We start from the raw sequence: 15,905 nt of genomic DNA, 5'->3' as shown, positions 1-15,905 counted from the left end.
TCCCCCTTCAACATCCTGTGAACAGAAGGGCTCTGGCTGTCGCTCTGTTGTACACCACTTCATGCTCAGGCATTAAGCAGCTGCAGTGGGGTGGAGCAAATGACACATAACCGGTGCACGAAAAACTTTTCAAGCTTTATTTTCAGAAGGTAGTAACAGCATACTGTCAGAATCACACCCTGTAGGGTGCTGCATGGGATTAACTGCTGGGGGAAATATCTTAAAGTCTGCTTTTTTCTCCTTAGAATATGGGGTCAAGTTGGTGATGTTTCCTTGTAAGTGCAGAAGGGAAAGCCGAAATGTGGAAGCAATATACAGGAGGGCTATACAAGGGAAATAATTTGTAGGAGTAAACCGAGTGTTTGTAATTAAACTTTCCCTATTTAACACATCATAATATATAGACCTGTGGTCTAGGGGCAGCATCTTTGACTAGTAATCAAAATGTCTTTGGTCCCAGATTTGAATCCCTCCACTGCTTAAATTTTGATTAATAATCAGCACTGGCAGTTGAAGACTTCCGGCATAAGAAATCACCCTCACTCTTCCAGCAGCCTTTTCAGAGAGGGTAGAGGAGTGGACAGAGGTTCAGGGCACACTCTTGTCGTAGGGGTGGGAAACTGCCCCTAAAGGTGGAAGAATCATCAATGATCAACAGCACGAGGATGCAGATGCATTAAAGACGCGTAACGCATATCCACATGACATGTGGCCTGTAGTTGAAAAAGTGTCATGATGATCTCTCCATTCGAAAAAGGTTCTGGAATAGTGCCCCATTCGGATCTCCGGGAGGGGACTGCCAAGGGGGAGGTGACCATGAGAAAAAGACTGAATAATCAATGAAAGGATAACATTCTATGAGTCGGGGTGGAAATGTCAGAAGCTTGAATGTGGTGTGGAAACTAGAAAATCTGAAAAGGGAAATGCAAAGGCTCAATCTAGATATGGTAGAAATGGAAAGAAGACAAGGATTTCTGGTCAGATGAGTATAGGGTAATATTAACAGCAGCAGAAAATAGTGTAAAGGGAGTAGGATTTATTATGAATACGAAGTATTCATAATAAATAATACAGTATGTAAAGGGTGATGAAAATCGAATAGTCGTGGGGGACTGGAATACAATTGTAAGGGAAGGAGTAGAAGAAAAGGTTACAGGAGAAAATGGGCTTGGGACAAGGAATGAGAGAGGAGAAAGACTAATTTCAGCTAGTAATAGTGAAAACTCTTTTCAAGAATCACAAGAGGAGGAGGTATACTTCGAAAAGGTTGTGTGATATGGGAAGATTTCAGTTAGACTACATCATGGTCAGACAGATATTCCAAAATCAGACACTGGATTGTAAGGTGTAGCCAGGAGCAGGTATAGACTTGGGTCACAGTATAGTAGTGATGAAGAGTACGCTGAAGTTTAAGACATTAGTCAGGAAGAATCAATATGCAAAGAAGTGGGATACGGAAGTACTAAGGAATGACAAGATACACTTGAAGTTCTCTTAAGGCTATACATACAGCAATAAGGAATAGTTCAGTAGGTGGTACAGTTGAAGAGGAATGAAGTTAGAAAGAAAAACATAGGAACAAAGAAGGTAATTGTGAAGAAACCACGGGTAACAGAGGAAATACTTCAGTTGATCAATGAAAGGAGGAAGTACAAAAATGTTCTGGGAAACTCAGGAATACAGAAATACAAGTCACTGCGGAATGAAATAAATAGGAAGTGCAGGGAACCTAAGACGAAATGGATGCATGAAAAATGTGAAGAAACAAAAAAAAGAAGGGAATGCTGGAAGGACAGACTCAGCATACAAGAAAGTCAAAACAGCCTTTGGTGACATTAAAAGCAAGTATGGTAACATAAAGAGTGCAACAGGAATTCCACTGTTAAATGCAGAGGAGAGAGTTGATAGGTGAAAAGAATACATAGAAAGCCTCTATGAGGGGGAAGATGTTTCTAATGTGAAGAAGAAACAGGAGTCGATTTACAAGAGATAGAGGATCCAGTATTAGAATCAGAATTTAAAAGCACTTTGGAAAACTTAAGATCAATGTTCCTCCAAACAATTAAAATACAGCCTTGCTTCACCAAGCCGACCCTCTTACACCATTTTATTGGTAAATAATGAGAACATTATTATTGGAAAATGACTGTCAAAGCACTCAGTACTTAGATTTATGTCACAGTCTGTATTACATGTTATGAAGTGGTACTGTAAGAGCCAGCAGTCTTTATCATCCACACAATCCCGAAGATTGCAAGAGCTGACAAGTGCAAGAATTATCCCACAATCAGCTTGACAGCTCATGCATCCAAGTTGCTGACAACTGAAGAATGGAAAAGAAAATTGAGGATATGTTACATGATGATCAGTTTGGCTTTGGATAAGATAAAGGCATGAGAGAGGCAATTCTGACATTGCAGCTGGTAATGGAAGCAAGACTAAAGCAAAATCAAGACACCTTCATAGGATTTTTTGACCTGGAAAAAGCACTCGACAATGTAATACGGTGCAAGGTGTTTGAAATTCTGAGAAAAATTGGGGTAAGCTATAGCGAGAGATGGGTAATATACAATATGTACAACAGCCAAGAGAGAATTATAAGAGACGACGACCAAGAACGAAGTGCTCAGATTAAAAAGGCTGTGAAACAGGGATGTAGTCTTTTGCCCCTACTATTCAATCAGGACATTGAAGAAGCAATGGTGGAAATAAAAGAACAGTTTAGGAGTGGAATTAAAATTCAAGGTGAAAGGATATCAATGATTCAATTTGCTGATGAAATTGCTATCCTGAGTGAAAGTGAAGAAGAATAACATTAGCCGCTGAATGGAATGAACAATCTAATGAGGAGAATACAGATTGAGAGCAAATCGAAGAAAGACGAGAGTAATGAGAAGTAACAGAAATGAGAACAGCGAGAAGCTTAACATCTGGATTGATGGTCACGAAGTACATGAAGTTAAGGAATTCTGCTGCCTGGGCAATAAAATAACCAATGATGGATGGAGCAAGGAGGACATCAAAAGCAGACTAGCACTAGCAAAAAGGGCATTCCTGGCCAAGAGAAGTCTACTAGTATCAATCATAGGGCTTAATTTGAGGAAGAAATTTCTGAGAATGTGCGTTTGGAGTGCAGCATTGTATGGTAGTGAAACATGGACTGCGGGATAACTGGAATGAAAGAGAATTGAAGCATTTGAGATGTGATTCTACAGACGAATGTTGAAAATTAGGTGGGCTGATAACATAAGGAAAGAGGAGGTTCTGTATAGAATCGGAGAGGAAAGGAATATGCAGAAAACACTGATAAGGAGACATCTGTTAACACTTTGCCATCTGCACATCTCGTACAAACTTATTCACTTGGCGCTAGCAGCGCTAATTCGGATTACTCGGTTTGTCGCCAGTCGTTCTAGACATTATCGAGAAATTATAAATTGTTACGTTTGACTAATATCATCGTTAGTTCTCGTAAGTTCTCAACCCTGCTCCCCTACTTTCACGAAATTTCGAAGATATACATGTGTAAATAAACACAAATTTGTTTCATATATTTGTTTATTTGCATTGACTTTGGTACTTAGCATCTTTCTTTCATATGATACGCAGCAAAACAGTCTCCAAGATGTAACACAACTCCACAAGAGTTGCACATAAAGTTTTTTTTTTTTTTTAGGACGTACGTGGCAGTTTCTTCGTTTTCATTTCGGAAATACATAGGCCTATTAGTTGGTGTTGCTTTATGAGACTCGAAAGTCTGTCAACCAGATCATGATGAGACACACACAATGTACTGACAACCTCCAAGTTTTGCTCCATGCATTCATCATAATTAATCATATTGTCTCTTTCATCTGCCATGATGAAAGGGCACAAGTACTTACAAAAACAAAACAAAAAACTCGTTGACATGTGTAACTTATTGTTATCTAAACAAAACACCAACAGAATGCAAAAGATACAAAAGTGATATCGCTGGCCACTGCGCGATACTATGCTCACGACACCACTGTGGTGTCGCCGGATGGCAGAGTGTTAAGACATGATGGAATGACTTCCCTGGCACTAGGGGAGCTGTAGAGGGCAAAAACTGTAGAGGAAGACAGAGACTGGAATACATCCAGCAATAATTGAGGATGTGCTACTCTGTGTTGAAGAGGTTGGCACAGAATAGGAATTCATGGTGGGCCAAATCAAACCTGTCAGAAGACTGAAGAACAAAAGAAAACCATGGAAACTAATACTGTACGAGTACCAAACTTGGTAGCATTAATGTCCAGAGTATGGGATGCACGATTTCCATGCTACATAACGCCACCGTCCAGTTCTACCTATGGCCACTTGGTGCCATTATCAACCATCTGATTCATAGTCCAACACACCTGACCAGTCGCAGTGCACTTGTTGACGTGTCAACATGAGCTTGGACAAAAAGAGCAGGGCATTATTTGTGAAACTATATTATCAAAACAACAGTAATGCTGCAGCTGCACTTTGAGATTATTGCTGGCTGAAAGGATTATGGTGGGGTCCTCTTTCTCCACCTGCACGATGAAGTTTGAATCAACTAGAGAACTGGGCGTCACTCTGGGAAGAGGCCGACAACGACCACAGGTGCTCGATGAAATCTCTGTTGCTACGGAAGACAACGCTGTGCGCAATTCCCGGTCCTGAGTCACTGCAGACCACTGTACAAAAGGTGCTTTGAAACATTTTCAAATAGTATCTGCACAAGATCCATACCGTACAGCAGCTTGCACCGTAGGACGCATAATGACATGTTGACTTCGCACTTCACTTTCTTGCAAGGATTGACATTGATGAAGATAGGCCCTGGACCGTCCTATGGACAGATGAAGCTTATTTTTCTGTTATGGGTGGGCAGGACACACAGAATTGGGGATCTTCACCTCCAGTCGCATTGCACGAAGTTCCTCTGTACGGTGAATTTGTCGCCGTATGTGTAGCTTCATGACTATGTTCATCATTGGCCCATTCTTTATTGAACAGGTTGGCACTCAAGGTCCAAAGATGTGCAGTGTGACTGGCCAGTGTTACTGTGATGTGTTCTGCCAGTATTTCATATCCACCCTGCAGGAGAGAGACACACTGAACTCAACAGTTTTCATGCAAGATGGGGCCCCACTGCACATCGCTCTCGAAGCACACCTGCTTCTCCGAAACACGTATAGAAACTATTGAATTATCAGCCGATCGTTTCCAAATGCTCGGTCGGCACGATCACCTGAGCTCCCTCCCCGTGATCTGTGGTTGTGGCGCTGCCTGAAGGTCAGGGTTTACCAGGGGAACATTCACACGTGTGCTGATCTGAAGTGCAGCATGTCAAGAGAGGTAGCCAGCATTCCTTCAAACACCTTCACTCTGTTGTGGAGAATGCAATCCTGCACTTTCAGACTCTTCTGGACACTGATGGGTGCCATATTGAGCCCCTTTTGTAGCAATAATGGTAACAGTATGTAATGGTTTCATGCACCTTAGCAGCACATTAAATGTGTTTCAGTTTAATTGATTCTGCATTATTTCTATTCCCCATGTCCTCAACATTAATGCTACCATGTTTGGTCCTCATACAGTAATTAGTTAAATAGGGAAAGTTAAATTATAACTACCCAGTAACAGAATGGAGAGAGGAAGTAGATAAATGTGAGTTAGGAGATACGATACTGTGAGAAGAATTTAGCACAGTGCTGAAAGATCTCAGGCAAAATAAGGTCTTTGAAGTAGACAACATTCACTCAGAATTATTAAGATCTGTAGGGGAGCCAGCAATGACAAAACAGGTCCACCTGGTGTGCACGATCTATGAGACAGGCTAAGTAGTCTCAGACCTTCTTTGTACACCAAAGAAAGCAGGTGATGACAAGTGTGAATGTTACTGAACTTTCAGTTCAAATAAGTTGTGGTGGCAAAATACTGACATGAAATATTTACAGAAGAATGGAAGAAGCCACCCTTGGAGAAGATCAGTTTGGGTTCATTAGAAATGTAGGATCACGGAAGGCAATGCTAACGTTATGGCTTATCCTAGCATGTAGTTGAAGAAAAGAAAACCTACACTTACAGATTTTGTAGATTTAGAGAAAGCTTTTGCCATTGTTGACTGAACACTCTTTCCAATTCTGAAAGCAACAGGGATTAAACCCAGAGAGCAAAAGATTTTCTACAATTTGACAGAAACCAGACGGCAACTGTAAGAGTTGAATGATATGGAGGAGAAAGAGTGGTTGAGAAGGGAGTATTACATACTTGTAGCCTATCCCAATGTTATTCGATCTGTGAGCATAGCAAGCAGTTACAGAAACAAAGGTAAGTTTGGAAAGAGAAGTAAATTTCAGGGATAAGACACTCAAGAGGTTTGTTGATGACATTGTAACTCTGTCAGAGAAAGCAAAGAACTTGGAAGAGCAACTGAACAGATGGGCAGTGTCTTGAAAGGAGGTTGTAAAATAAATATCGACAAAAGTAAAAGAAGGTTAATGGAATATAGATAAATTAAATCAGGAAATGCTGAGAGAATAAGCTTAGAAAATGAGAAACTAAGAATAGTTAGTAAGTTTTGCTATTTGGGCAGCATAATTGCTGACAATGGTCAAAGTAGAAAGGATATAAAACGGAGACAAGCTATAGCATGAGCAGCATTTCTGGAAAAAAAACTAATAAAAATCTAATCTAAATCTAATACAAATTTAGATGTGGGCAAGTTTATTTTAGTACAGAACTGAAACTTGGACAATAAGCGGTTCAGACAAGATGAGAATAGAAGCTTTTGAAACATGGAGCTAAAGAAGAATGCTGAAGATTAGATGGCTAGTTTGAATAACAAACAAAAAGGTATGGAAGCAAACTGCTGAAAAAAGAACCTTCTGGCACAACATTAAAAGAAGGGATCAACTGACAGGACACATCCTGGTGCATCAAGGAACTGTCAGTTTGGTACTGGAAGGTACTGTTTGTGTGTAATGGGGGTGGAGAAGGGCGAAGGGGGAGGGGGGGGAGAGGGGGGGGGGATCACAAAGGTAGGCCAAGGGATGAATACAGTAAGTAGATTGACACCCGATGTGATCACAAAGTAATGCGAAATTTTTAATTTCGCAGGCTTTAAAAACCCAATTTTCAAATTTATTTCTTTTTATATTGTTGGTGCATATGTTCCTGATGTACATTTATCTTTTCAGATGTTTCAATTATTTAGTTTACTGTTGACAGTCGAAAAGGTTATATGTGTTTTCAAGTGCTTGGTGAATTTTTACTTTGCAAAAAGACTGAGCAAAGAATTTCCATTAAATTTTGCTAGAATAGTGGAATAAAGAGCAGTGTAACATTCAAAATGTTGACTGTGGCTTTTGGCGAATCTACTTTGAGTAAGACAAGAGTTTAAGAGTGGTATAAACATTTCAAAGAACATTGAGAAGGCACTGAAGAAGATGACTGCCAAAGACATCCTAGCACAACAGTTACTGATGACAGAGTGGAAAAAGTAAAGAATTGGTTCTGGGTAATCTCCATCAGAAAGGTTGCTGAAGATGTCAGCATATCCTCTGGCTGATGCCAAGCAATTTTTTTTAGATGCTTTAGGTATGAAACATGTAGCATCAAAATTGTTGAATCACTCAGGGATTGCTGAATGAAGTTCACAATGATCCAGTGCTTCTAAATGAAGCTATAATAGGTGACAAAACATGGGTATACAGGTATGATGAAACCAAGGCCCAATTGTCCCGATGGAAACTTTCTGAAGAGTCAAGACCGAAAAAAATCAAGTTCGATCAGATGTGAAGGTTCATCTCACCGTTTTCTTCAATTATAATGGCATAGGGCATCATGAGTTCCTGCCTTATGGTTGTACCAGTCAATAAGGAATACTACTTGGGAGTCGTGCACAGTTTGCATGAAGCACTCCAAAGAAAATGACCACAACTGTAGTGAAACGTGGAAATTGCATGATAGTAATGCTCCTGTTATTTTTTGACAAAACAAAACAAAACTGTTACGTTGCCTCGGCCACTGTATTAAACAGGAATGGCCCCCTGTGAGTTCTTTCTATTTCTGAGGCTGAATAGAACTATGAAAGGACATCATTTTGCCACCATTGATGTAATAAAAACAGAATTGCTGAAAAGCTGAATACAATAATGAAAAATAAATTTCAGAAGTGCTTCAAAGGCTGGGAAAAATGCCCAGCAAAAGTGCATTATATCTGAGGGAGATTGCTCTGAAGGGGACAAAGTTGATGTTGATGAATAAATAAAGGTTCTTTAAGAAAACAAAAATTCGTGTTACCTTTTGATCACATCTTGTATATAGGTTGAAGCAGTTACTCAGAGATGATGAGGCTTGAACAGGATAGACTAGCATGGAGAACCACATCAAATTATTCTTAGGACTGAAGATGATGATGATGATGATGATGATGATGATGATGATGATGATGATGATGATGGAGACAACAACAAAAACAACAACAGATTTGAAACTTATTGGGAGACTTGAACCGGGTGCCTCTCTTATCGCAGACAAGTGCTCTTACAGTTGAACTATTCAAGCATGAATTAAAATTTGTGTTGCAGCTGGGTCTCAAACCCAGGTCCTCTTGCTTGCTAGGCAGAAATGCTAACCATTACACCACCACAGCACTATAATTAACATTGCTGCACAAACTATCCAAACTGAGTGCCCTCCTCAACACAAACATCTTCTGCATATTTTCCCTTACACTGTCACTACTGCCAGGGCTCTCCAGCATTGGAATAGTACCACAGCATTGGACGTAATGGGAAAGTCCTGTACCATAGGCGACCTTATAATTGTATAGATAAAGAAGAGATTTACACGTCTCAGGGCAAAATATAAAATCTATAAGATCACGTCTGGTACAGGACGTTCCCATTACGTCCAATGCTGGGGTGCTATGCAAATGCCAGAGAGCCCTGACAGTAGCGACAATGTAAGGGAAAATAAGCATCAGATATGAACTGAAGTTTGTGTTGGGAAGGGCACTCAGCTTTGGTAGTTTGTGCAGCAGTGTTAACCATAGTGCTGTGGTGGTGTGACGGTTAGCATTTCTGCCTAGTATTCAACCACGGCTGACAATCCACACTCGCAGATTCACTTCTGCCAGTACGTCTCCTAACTTTCAAATGGCAAAGAAGTTCTCCCGCATGCTTTGTGGGACTAGGACTCCTGGAGGTAAGGAAATGACAACAGATATCACGTGACATAATGACAAGAACAGTCTTTGGAAAAGGGGTGGACGGATTACAGAATAAAATGAGGTAACTTGTTAGAAAATGTTTGACTGTAATCTGGCAGTGAGGTCAGTAGGTGATAGTGGGTGCTGCAGGAGGAGTGGCTGCGACCAGAGCTACAGCATACCACAAAATCAAGCACAGATGCACTAGTGACAGGCGGGAAGACATGAGTGTAACAACTGTGGAGGTACAAACCAAAGTGAGACATACAGATGGGCATTAGGAGAGAGGGCAAAACACATATGGAACACAGTACAGCGTAGGAGGACAGATGAAATGAGGTAATAGGATGAAACGGAGCCATGTGGTGGTACAAATACAATAATGAAAAGTTCTGTGCGGAACAAAATAAAGGAAGGGGTAAAAGTAACAACTCGGCATACAGTTGCAGTGTTGACTGATCAATAGGCACATAAAGAAGGCTAACAACATTGCTAAACTTTGGGACAAGGATCTTATTCAGAGATAACTAGCACAGAAAACACACACACACTGCAGTACCCCAATACAATATAGTCTGCCGCGAAAATCAATCTCTCTCTCTCTCTCTCTCTCTCTCTCTCTCTCTCTCTCTCTCTCTCTCTCTCTCTGTGTGTGTGTGTGTGTGTGTGTGTGTGTGTGTGTGTGTGTTTTTAGGAAAGCAATGCACTGACTTTATTGCCACAATGGCTACATGAAAAGCAATGTGTCAGTGAGAAGCTTCAATGAGTATTTGTATTCGTATTACTTACTGGTTTTTCCTTGATATCCACTTCGCTATCCACTGCTGCTGCATCTATCTCTCCTGCAGATTCCTGTGAGAAGAGAACAGGCCAGACGAATGAGCAAAAATGGAGAGAAAACAAGGTCAGCAGACAAATATTCACTCATTTATTCACAGATCACATTGGATAAATCTCATCATGAAGAACAGCCTTTAGGAACATGAAATGAATCAAGTTACACATTAACAGGCACAAGCTGCAACTGCTGGCTATTCCTGTGAAGTATATCAATCACAAATTATGGATACCACTAATTTTCTCAAATGATTTTTATTTAACACTTCAAACAAAGAATTTTCTTTAAATGGACCCCTTTTAAATGTCTCTTCACTATCAAAGTAAAGTTCCTTTTAATATGTACATTTGAGTTATGTAGTATTTATATCTGTGAGTCATAATATTTAGACAAATCAGAGGAGATGTGGTTTACGAGGTATTTTTATGGAATAAGATTGTGGCTACAATTGCTCCTAATGAATCTGTCACTGGTAGGCCTCAAGCCAATGAGAGAAACTGCTGGCCAAGGCTGTGTTTATATCCTTCTGATAGTCATTAACATCCAATGATGTCAACATGTATACACTCAAATCTCTGAGTCAGTGGGGTGGAAGTACTGAGCAGAATCACAATGTGACACGTTATTTTGTTGCACTAGTGGACAAATGCCTTGCAGTCCTTCTTGATATATGGCCAAACAAATGCCTTTATTAATAATCATGTTGCAGACTATAATCCTGTACAGGAGGAGCTGTAGACAGCAAGATTGCTTGCTGGAGCAAGTACATTTGATATGAACAGATGCACTTGTGAATTTGGCATTTTGCAATACAGTGCTACATTTTAGTATGGGATATGAAGAAGCCTGGGCAGGAAGCCTTCGGTTCATTGTGTCCTGCTTGAGTGTCAGCCAATTCCCTTTGCAATGGCATCAGTGAGAGACAGAGCATTTGCTCATCCATTCTGTTTACCATAAACATGTTAAATTTCTGGAGTGAACTGTGCCATGAAGTCCTAATCCCACTACTAGTGCAGTGATGAATTGCCTGGATTCTGATGGTAGGTGAAAATGAGTAGCTTGTGGTTCACAATAACAGTGAAATGTCTACCTCGAAGCATATATAAAAACTTTTTGAGGATGCCATAGGCTAAGTAGAGCTCGCTGTCATATGTTAACCAGTTTGCTAGCAATGATGATATTTTGCAGCAACAAATACTATCTACATCTACATCCATATTCCGCAAGCCACCTGACAGTGTGTGGCGGAGGGTACCCTTAGTACCTCTATCAGTTCTCCCTTCTATTCCAGACTCGTATTGTTCGTGGAAAGAAGGATTGTCAGTATGCTTCTGTGTGGGCTCTAATCTCTCTGATTTTATCCTCATGGACTCTTCGTGAGATATACGTAGGAGGGAGCAATATACTGCTTGAATCTTTGGTGAAAGTATGTTCTCGAAACTTCAACAAAAGCCCGTACCAAGCTACTGAGCGTCTCTCCTGCATAGTTTTCCACTGGAGTTTATCTATCATCTCCGTAATGCTTTTGCGATTACTAAATGATCCTGTAACGAAGTGTGCTGCTCTCCGTTGGATCTTCTCTATCTCTTCTATCAACCCTATCTGGTACGGATCCCACACTGCTGAGCAGTATTCAAGTAGTGGATGAACAAGCATACTGTACCCTACTTCCTTTGTTTTCAGATTGCATTTCCTTAGGATTCTTCCAATGAATCTCAGTCTGGCATCTGCTTTACCGACGATCAACTTTATATGATCATTCCATTTTAAATCACTCCTAATGCGTACTCCCAGATAATTTATGGAATTAACTGTGTATTCTATGTATTCACAGCACATTACACTTGTCTACATTGAGATTCAATTGCCATTCCCTGCACCATGCGTCAATTCACTGCAGATCCTCCTGCATTTCAGTACAATTTTCCATTGTTACAACCTCTCGATACACCACAGCATCATCTGCAAAAAGCCTCAGTGAACTTCCGATGTCATCCACAAGGTCATTTATGTATATTGTGAATAGCAATGGTCTTATGACACTCCCCTGTGGCACACCTGAAATCACTCTTACTTCGGAAGACTTCTCTCCATTGAGAATGACATGCTGCGTTCTGTTATCTAGGAACTCCTCAATCCAATCACACAATTGGTCTGATAGTCCATATGCTCTTACTTTGTTCATTAAACGACTGTGGGGAACTGTATCAAACGCCTTGCATGAGTCAAGAAACACGGCATCTACCTGTGAACCCGTGTCTATGGCCCTCCGAGTCTCGTGGATGAATAGCGCGAGCTGGGTTTCACACAACCGTCTTTTTCGAAACCCATGCTGATTCCTACAGAGTAGATTTCTAGTCTCCAGAAAAGTCATTATACTCGAACACAATACGTGTTCCAAAATTCTACAACTGATCGACGTTAGAGATATAGGTCTATAGTTCTACACATCTGTTCGACGTCCCTTCTTGAAAACAGGGATGACCTGTGCCCTTTTCCAATCCTTTGGAATGCTACGCTCTTCTAGAGACCTACGGTACACCGCTGCAAGAAGGGGGGCAAGTTCCTTCGCGTACTCTGTGTAAAATCGAACTGGTATCCCATCAGGTCCAGCGGCCTTTCCTCTTATGAGCGATTTTAATTGTTTCTCTATCCCTCTGTCATCTATTTCGATATCTACCATTTTGTCATCTGTACGAAAATCTAGAGAAGGAACTACAGTGCAGTCTTCCTCTGTGAAACAGCTTTGGAAAAAGACGTTTAGTATTTCGGCCTTTAGTCTGTCATCCTCTGTTTCAGTACCATTTTAGTCACAGAGTGTCTGGAAATTTTGTTTTGATCCACCTACCGCTTTGACATAAGACCAAAATTTCTTAGGATTTTTTGCCAAGTCAGTACACAGAACTTTACTTTCGAATTCATTGAACGCCTCTCGCATAGCCCTCCTCACACTACATTTCACTTCGCGTAATTTTTGTTTGCATGCAAGGCTTTGGCTATGTTTATGTTTGCTGTGAAGTTCCCTTTGCTTCCGCAGCAGTTTTCTAACTCGGTTGTTGTACCACGGTGGCTCTTTTCCATCTCTTACGATCTTGCTTGGCACATACTCATCTAATGCATATTGTATGATGGTTTTGAACTTTGTCCACTGATCCTCAACACTATCTGTACTTGAGACAAAACTTTTGTGTTGAGCCGTCAGGTACTCTGCTTTTTGTCACTTTTGCTAAACAGAAAAATCTTCCTACCTTTTTTAATATTTCTATTTACGGCTGAAACCATCGATGCCGTAACCACTTTATGATCGCTGATTCCCTGTTCTTCGTTAACTGTTTCAAATAGTTCGGGTCTGTTTGTCACCAGAAGGTCTAATATGTTATCGCCACGAGTTGGTTATCTGTTTAACTGCACAAGGTAGTTTTCAGATAAAGCACTTAAAAAAATTTCACTGGATTCTTTGTCCCTGCCACCCATTATGAACGTTTCAGGCTCCCAGTCTATATCCGGCAAATTAAAATCTCCACCCAGAACTATAACATGGTGGGGAAATCTACTCTAAATATTTTCCAAATTATCCTTCAGGTGCTCAGCCACCAACAGCTGCTGAGCCAGGGGGCCTATAGACACATCCACTTACCACGTCTGAGCCTGCTTTAACCGTGACCTTCACCCAAATCATTTCACATTTCGGATCTCCGTCAATTTCCTTCGATACTATTGCACTTCTTATCACTATAAACACGCCTCCCCCTTCACTGTCCAGCCTGTCTCTGCGGTATACATTCCAATCTGAGTTTAGGATTTCATTACTGTTTACATCTGGTTTCAGCAAACTTTCTGTCCCTAGTACTATATGGGCGTTATGACCGTTTATTAATGAGAGCAGTTCTGGGACCTTTCTATAGATGCTCCTGCAGTTTACTATTAGCACATTAATATTGTTATTCCCTGTTGCATTTTGCCTACTCCTACTTAGCCGCGTCTCAGGAGGCATCTTGTCGGGCATAGGGAGGGAATTCTCTAACCTAAGAAACACCCATGTGCACTCCACAAGTACTTCGCTACCCTTGTAGCCGCTTCCGGCGTGTAGTGCACGCCTGACCTATTCAGGGGGACCCTACATTTCTCCACCCGATAGCGGAGGTCGAGAAATTTGCACCCCAGATATCCGCAGAATTGTCTGAGCCTCTGGTTTTCGCATTCCACTCGGCTCCAAACCAGAGGACCGCGATCGGTTCTGGGAACGATACTACAAATAGTTAGCTCTGATTCCACCCCACGAGCGAGGCTTTCCGCCTTCACCAATTCCGCCAACCGCCTGTAGGAACTGAGGATGACCTCTGAACCCAGACGGCAGGAGTCATTGGTGCCGACATGAGCAACAATTTGCAGTTGGGTGCACCCAGTGCTCTCTATCGCCACCGGCAGAGCCTCCTCCACATCTCGGATGAGACCCCCCGGCAAGCAGACAGAGTGAACACTGGCCTTCTTCCCCGACCTTTCTGCTATTTCCCTAAGGGGCTCCATCACCCGCCTAACGTTGGAGCTCCCAATAACTAATAAACCCCTCCCCCCGTGAGCCTGCTCAGACCTTGCTGAAGGAGCGGCCAGATGTCCACTCACAGGCAGAGCGGGCGATGCCTCACGGCCAGCCTCCACATTTATCCTCCGCCTTGTGCGCCGCGAACGCCGCTGAACCCGCCACTCCCCTTGGGGAGAGAGTGGCCCAACCGCGCCCGATACCCACTAAGATGTCTCAACAGCAGCGACAGTGGGTGAAGCATGTAGCACCTGGGATGTACCATGCGATGCACCAGACTCCCCCACTGCTGCTACACTCCGAGGCAGCAGCCTGAAGACGGCTGACCGCGACCATCAACACGTTCAGCTGTTCGCGAACAGTGGCCAGCTCCTCCTGCGTCTGTACACAGCAGCCACACATCCTATCCATCCTAAGGAATCAATTTACTGAAGAGAGTTAATCAACTTTTAACTAGTCTGCTAATTCACTAAAGGCGGCTGATTATTGACTAAACTGTGGTTTCCTAGACAACTGAAGATCTAGAACAATGACTGCTGATGAAAAGGTGGCAAATTGAGACAAGCTCAAAGCTATTCACTTATGTTAAGGAGAAAATATTAAACTGTTCTAACTGCCCCTCTTATTCACTGCAGAAAAAAGAATTTCTGTAGGCTATATGTGACAACTTGCACCATAAGTGTCCTACCAATAAAAGATCACTCCAACTTCTTCCAGATAAATATCTCTCTTAAAAGCAAATATTCTCATGAGTTTGCTAACCTTCCAAGCAAAATATTAAAAGCATATTCTTCTGATATGGCTAGTGTATTCAGAAATATATTTAATGCACTGCATTGCTTTTACAATGTAGCTTTCCTGACAGACTAAACTACATCGCTGTCAGACCCCTCTGTAACTAGTAAGACAGTCATTAACAACTATCACCTGATTTCACTATTAACCTCCTCCTCAAACATTCCGGAGAAGGTAATGTATTTCATAATGGTAGAGCATATCGACAAATATAAGATTCTGTATCAGTCATAATTTGGATACCACAAGAACCTCTCCACTGAACATGCTATTTACCATTTCAGTAACTGTGTATTAAAATACCTGAATGATGAGATTTTGCCTAGATGTTTATTCTGGAGCAAATGACAAAATTTGTTAGGAGCAAATTAAAGTTTATGATTTTTTTTACATACAGTGAGCACATGATTCCCTTCTCATTTCATTAATATGAAGCAAAGTGTCACACAGCTCTTGTGATGAATAATCTTCTTACTATCAGCATTCCACAGGTTTCAAGTCTGAAACCACTCCTCTTCTCC

General features: G+C 41.4%; 1 non-coding gene and 1 pseudogene across 1 annotated transcript; one reads left to right on the top strand and one right to left on the bottom strand.

Annotated features, from left to right (window-relative positions):
* Positions 1-15,905, top strand: part of LOC126210411 (tubulin alpha-1 chain-like) — a 300,344-nt pseudogene that overhangs the window by 14,129 nt on the left and 270,310 nt on the right.
* Trnaa-agc (transfer RNA alanine (anticodon AGC)) lies at positions 8,581-8,653 on the bottom strand. Its single transcript has one exon. It is a non-coding gene; the product is annotated as a tRNA-Ala (tRNA).

This window comes from Schistocerca nitens, chromosome 10 (genome assembly GCF_023898315.1).
Source record: "Schistocerca nitens isolate TAMUIC-IGC-003100 chromosome 10, iqSchNite1.1, whole genome shotgun sequence".
Taxonomy (NCBI): Eukaryota; Metazoa; Arthropoda; class Insecta; order Orthoptera; family Acrididae; genus Schistocerca; species Schistocerca nitens.
This window is presented reverse-complemented; position numbering and strand designations above follow the sequence as displayed.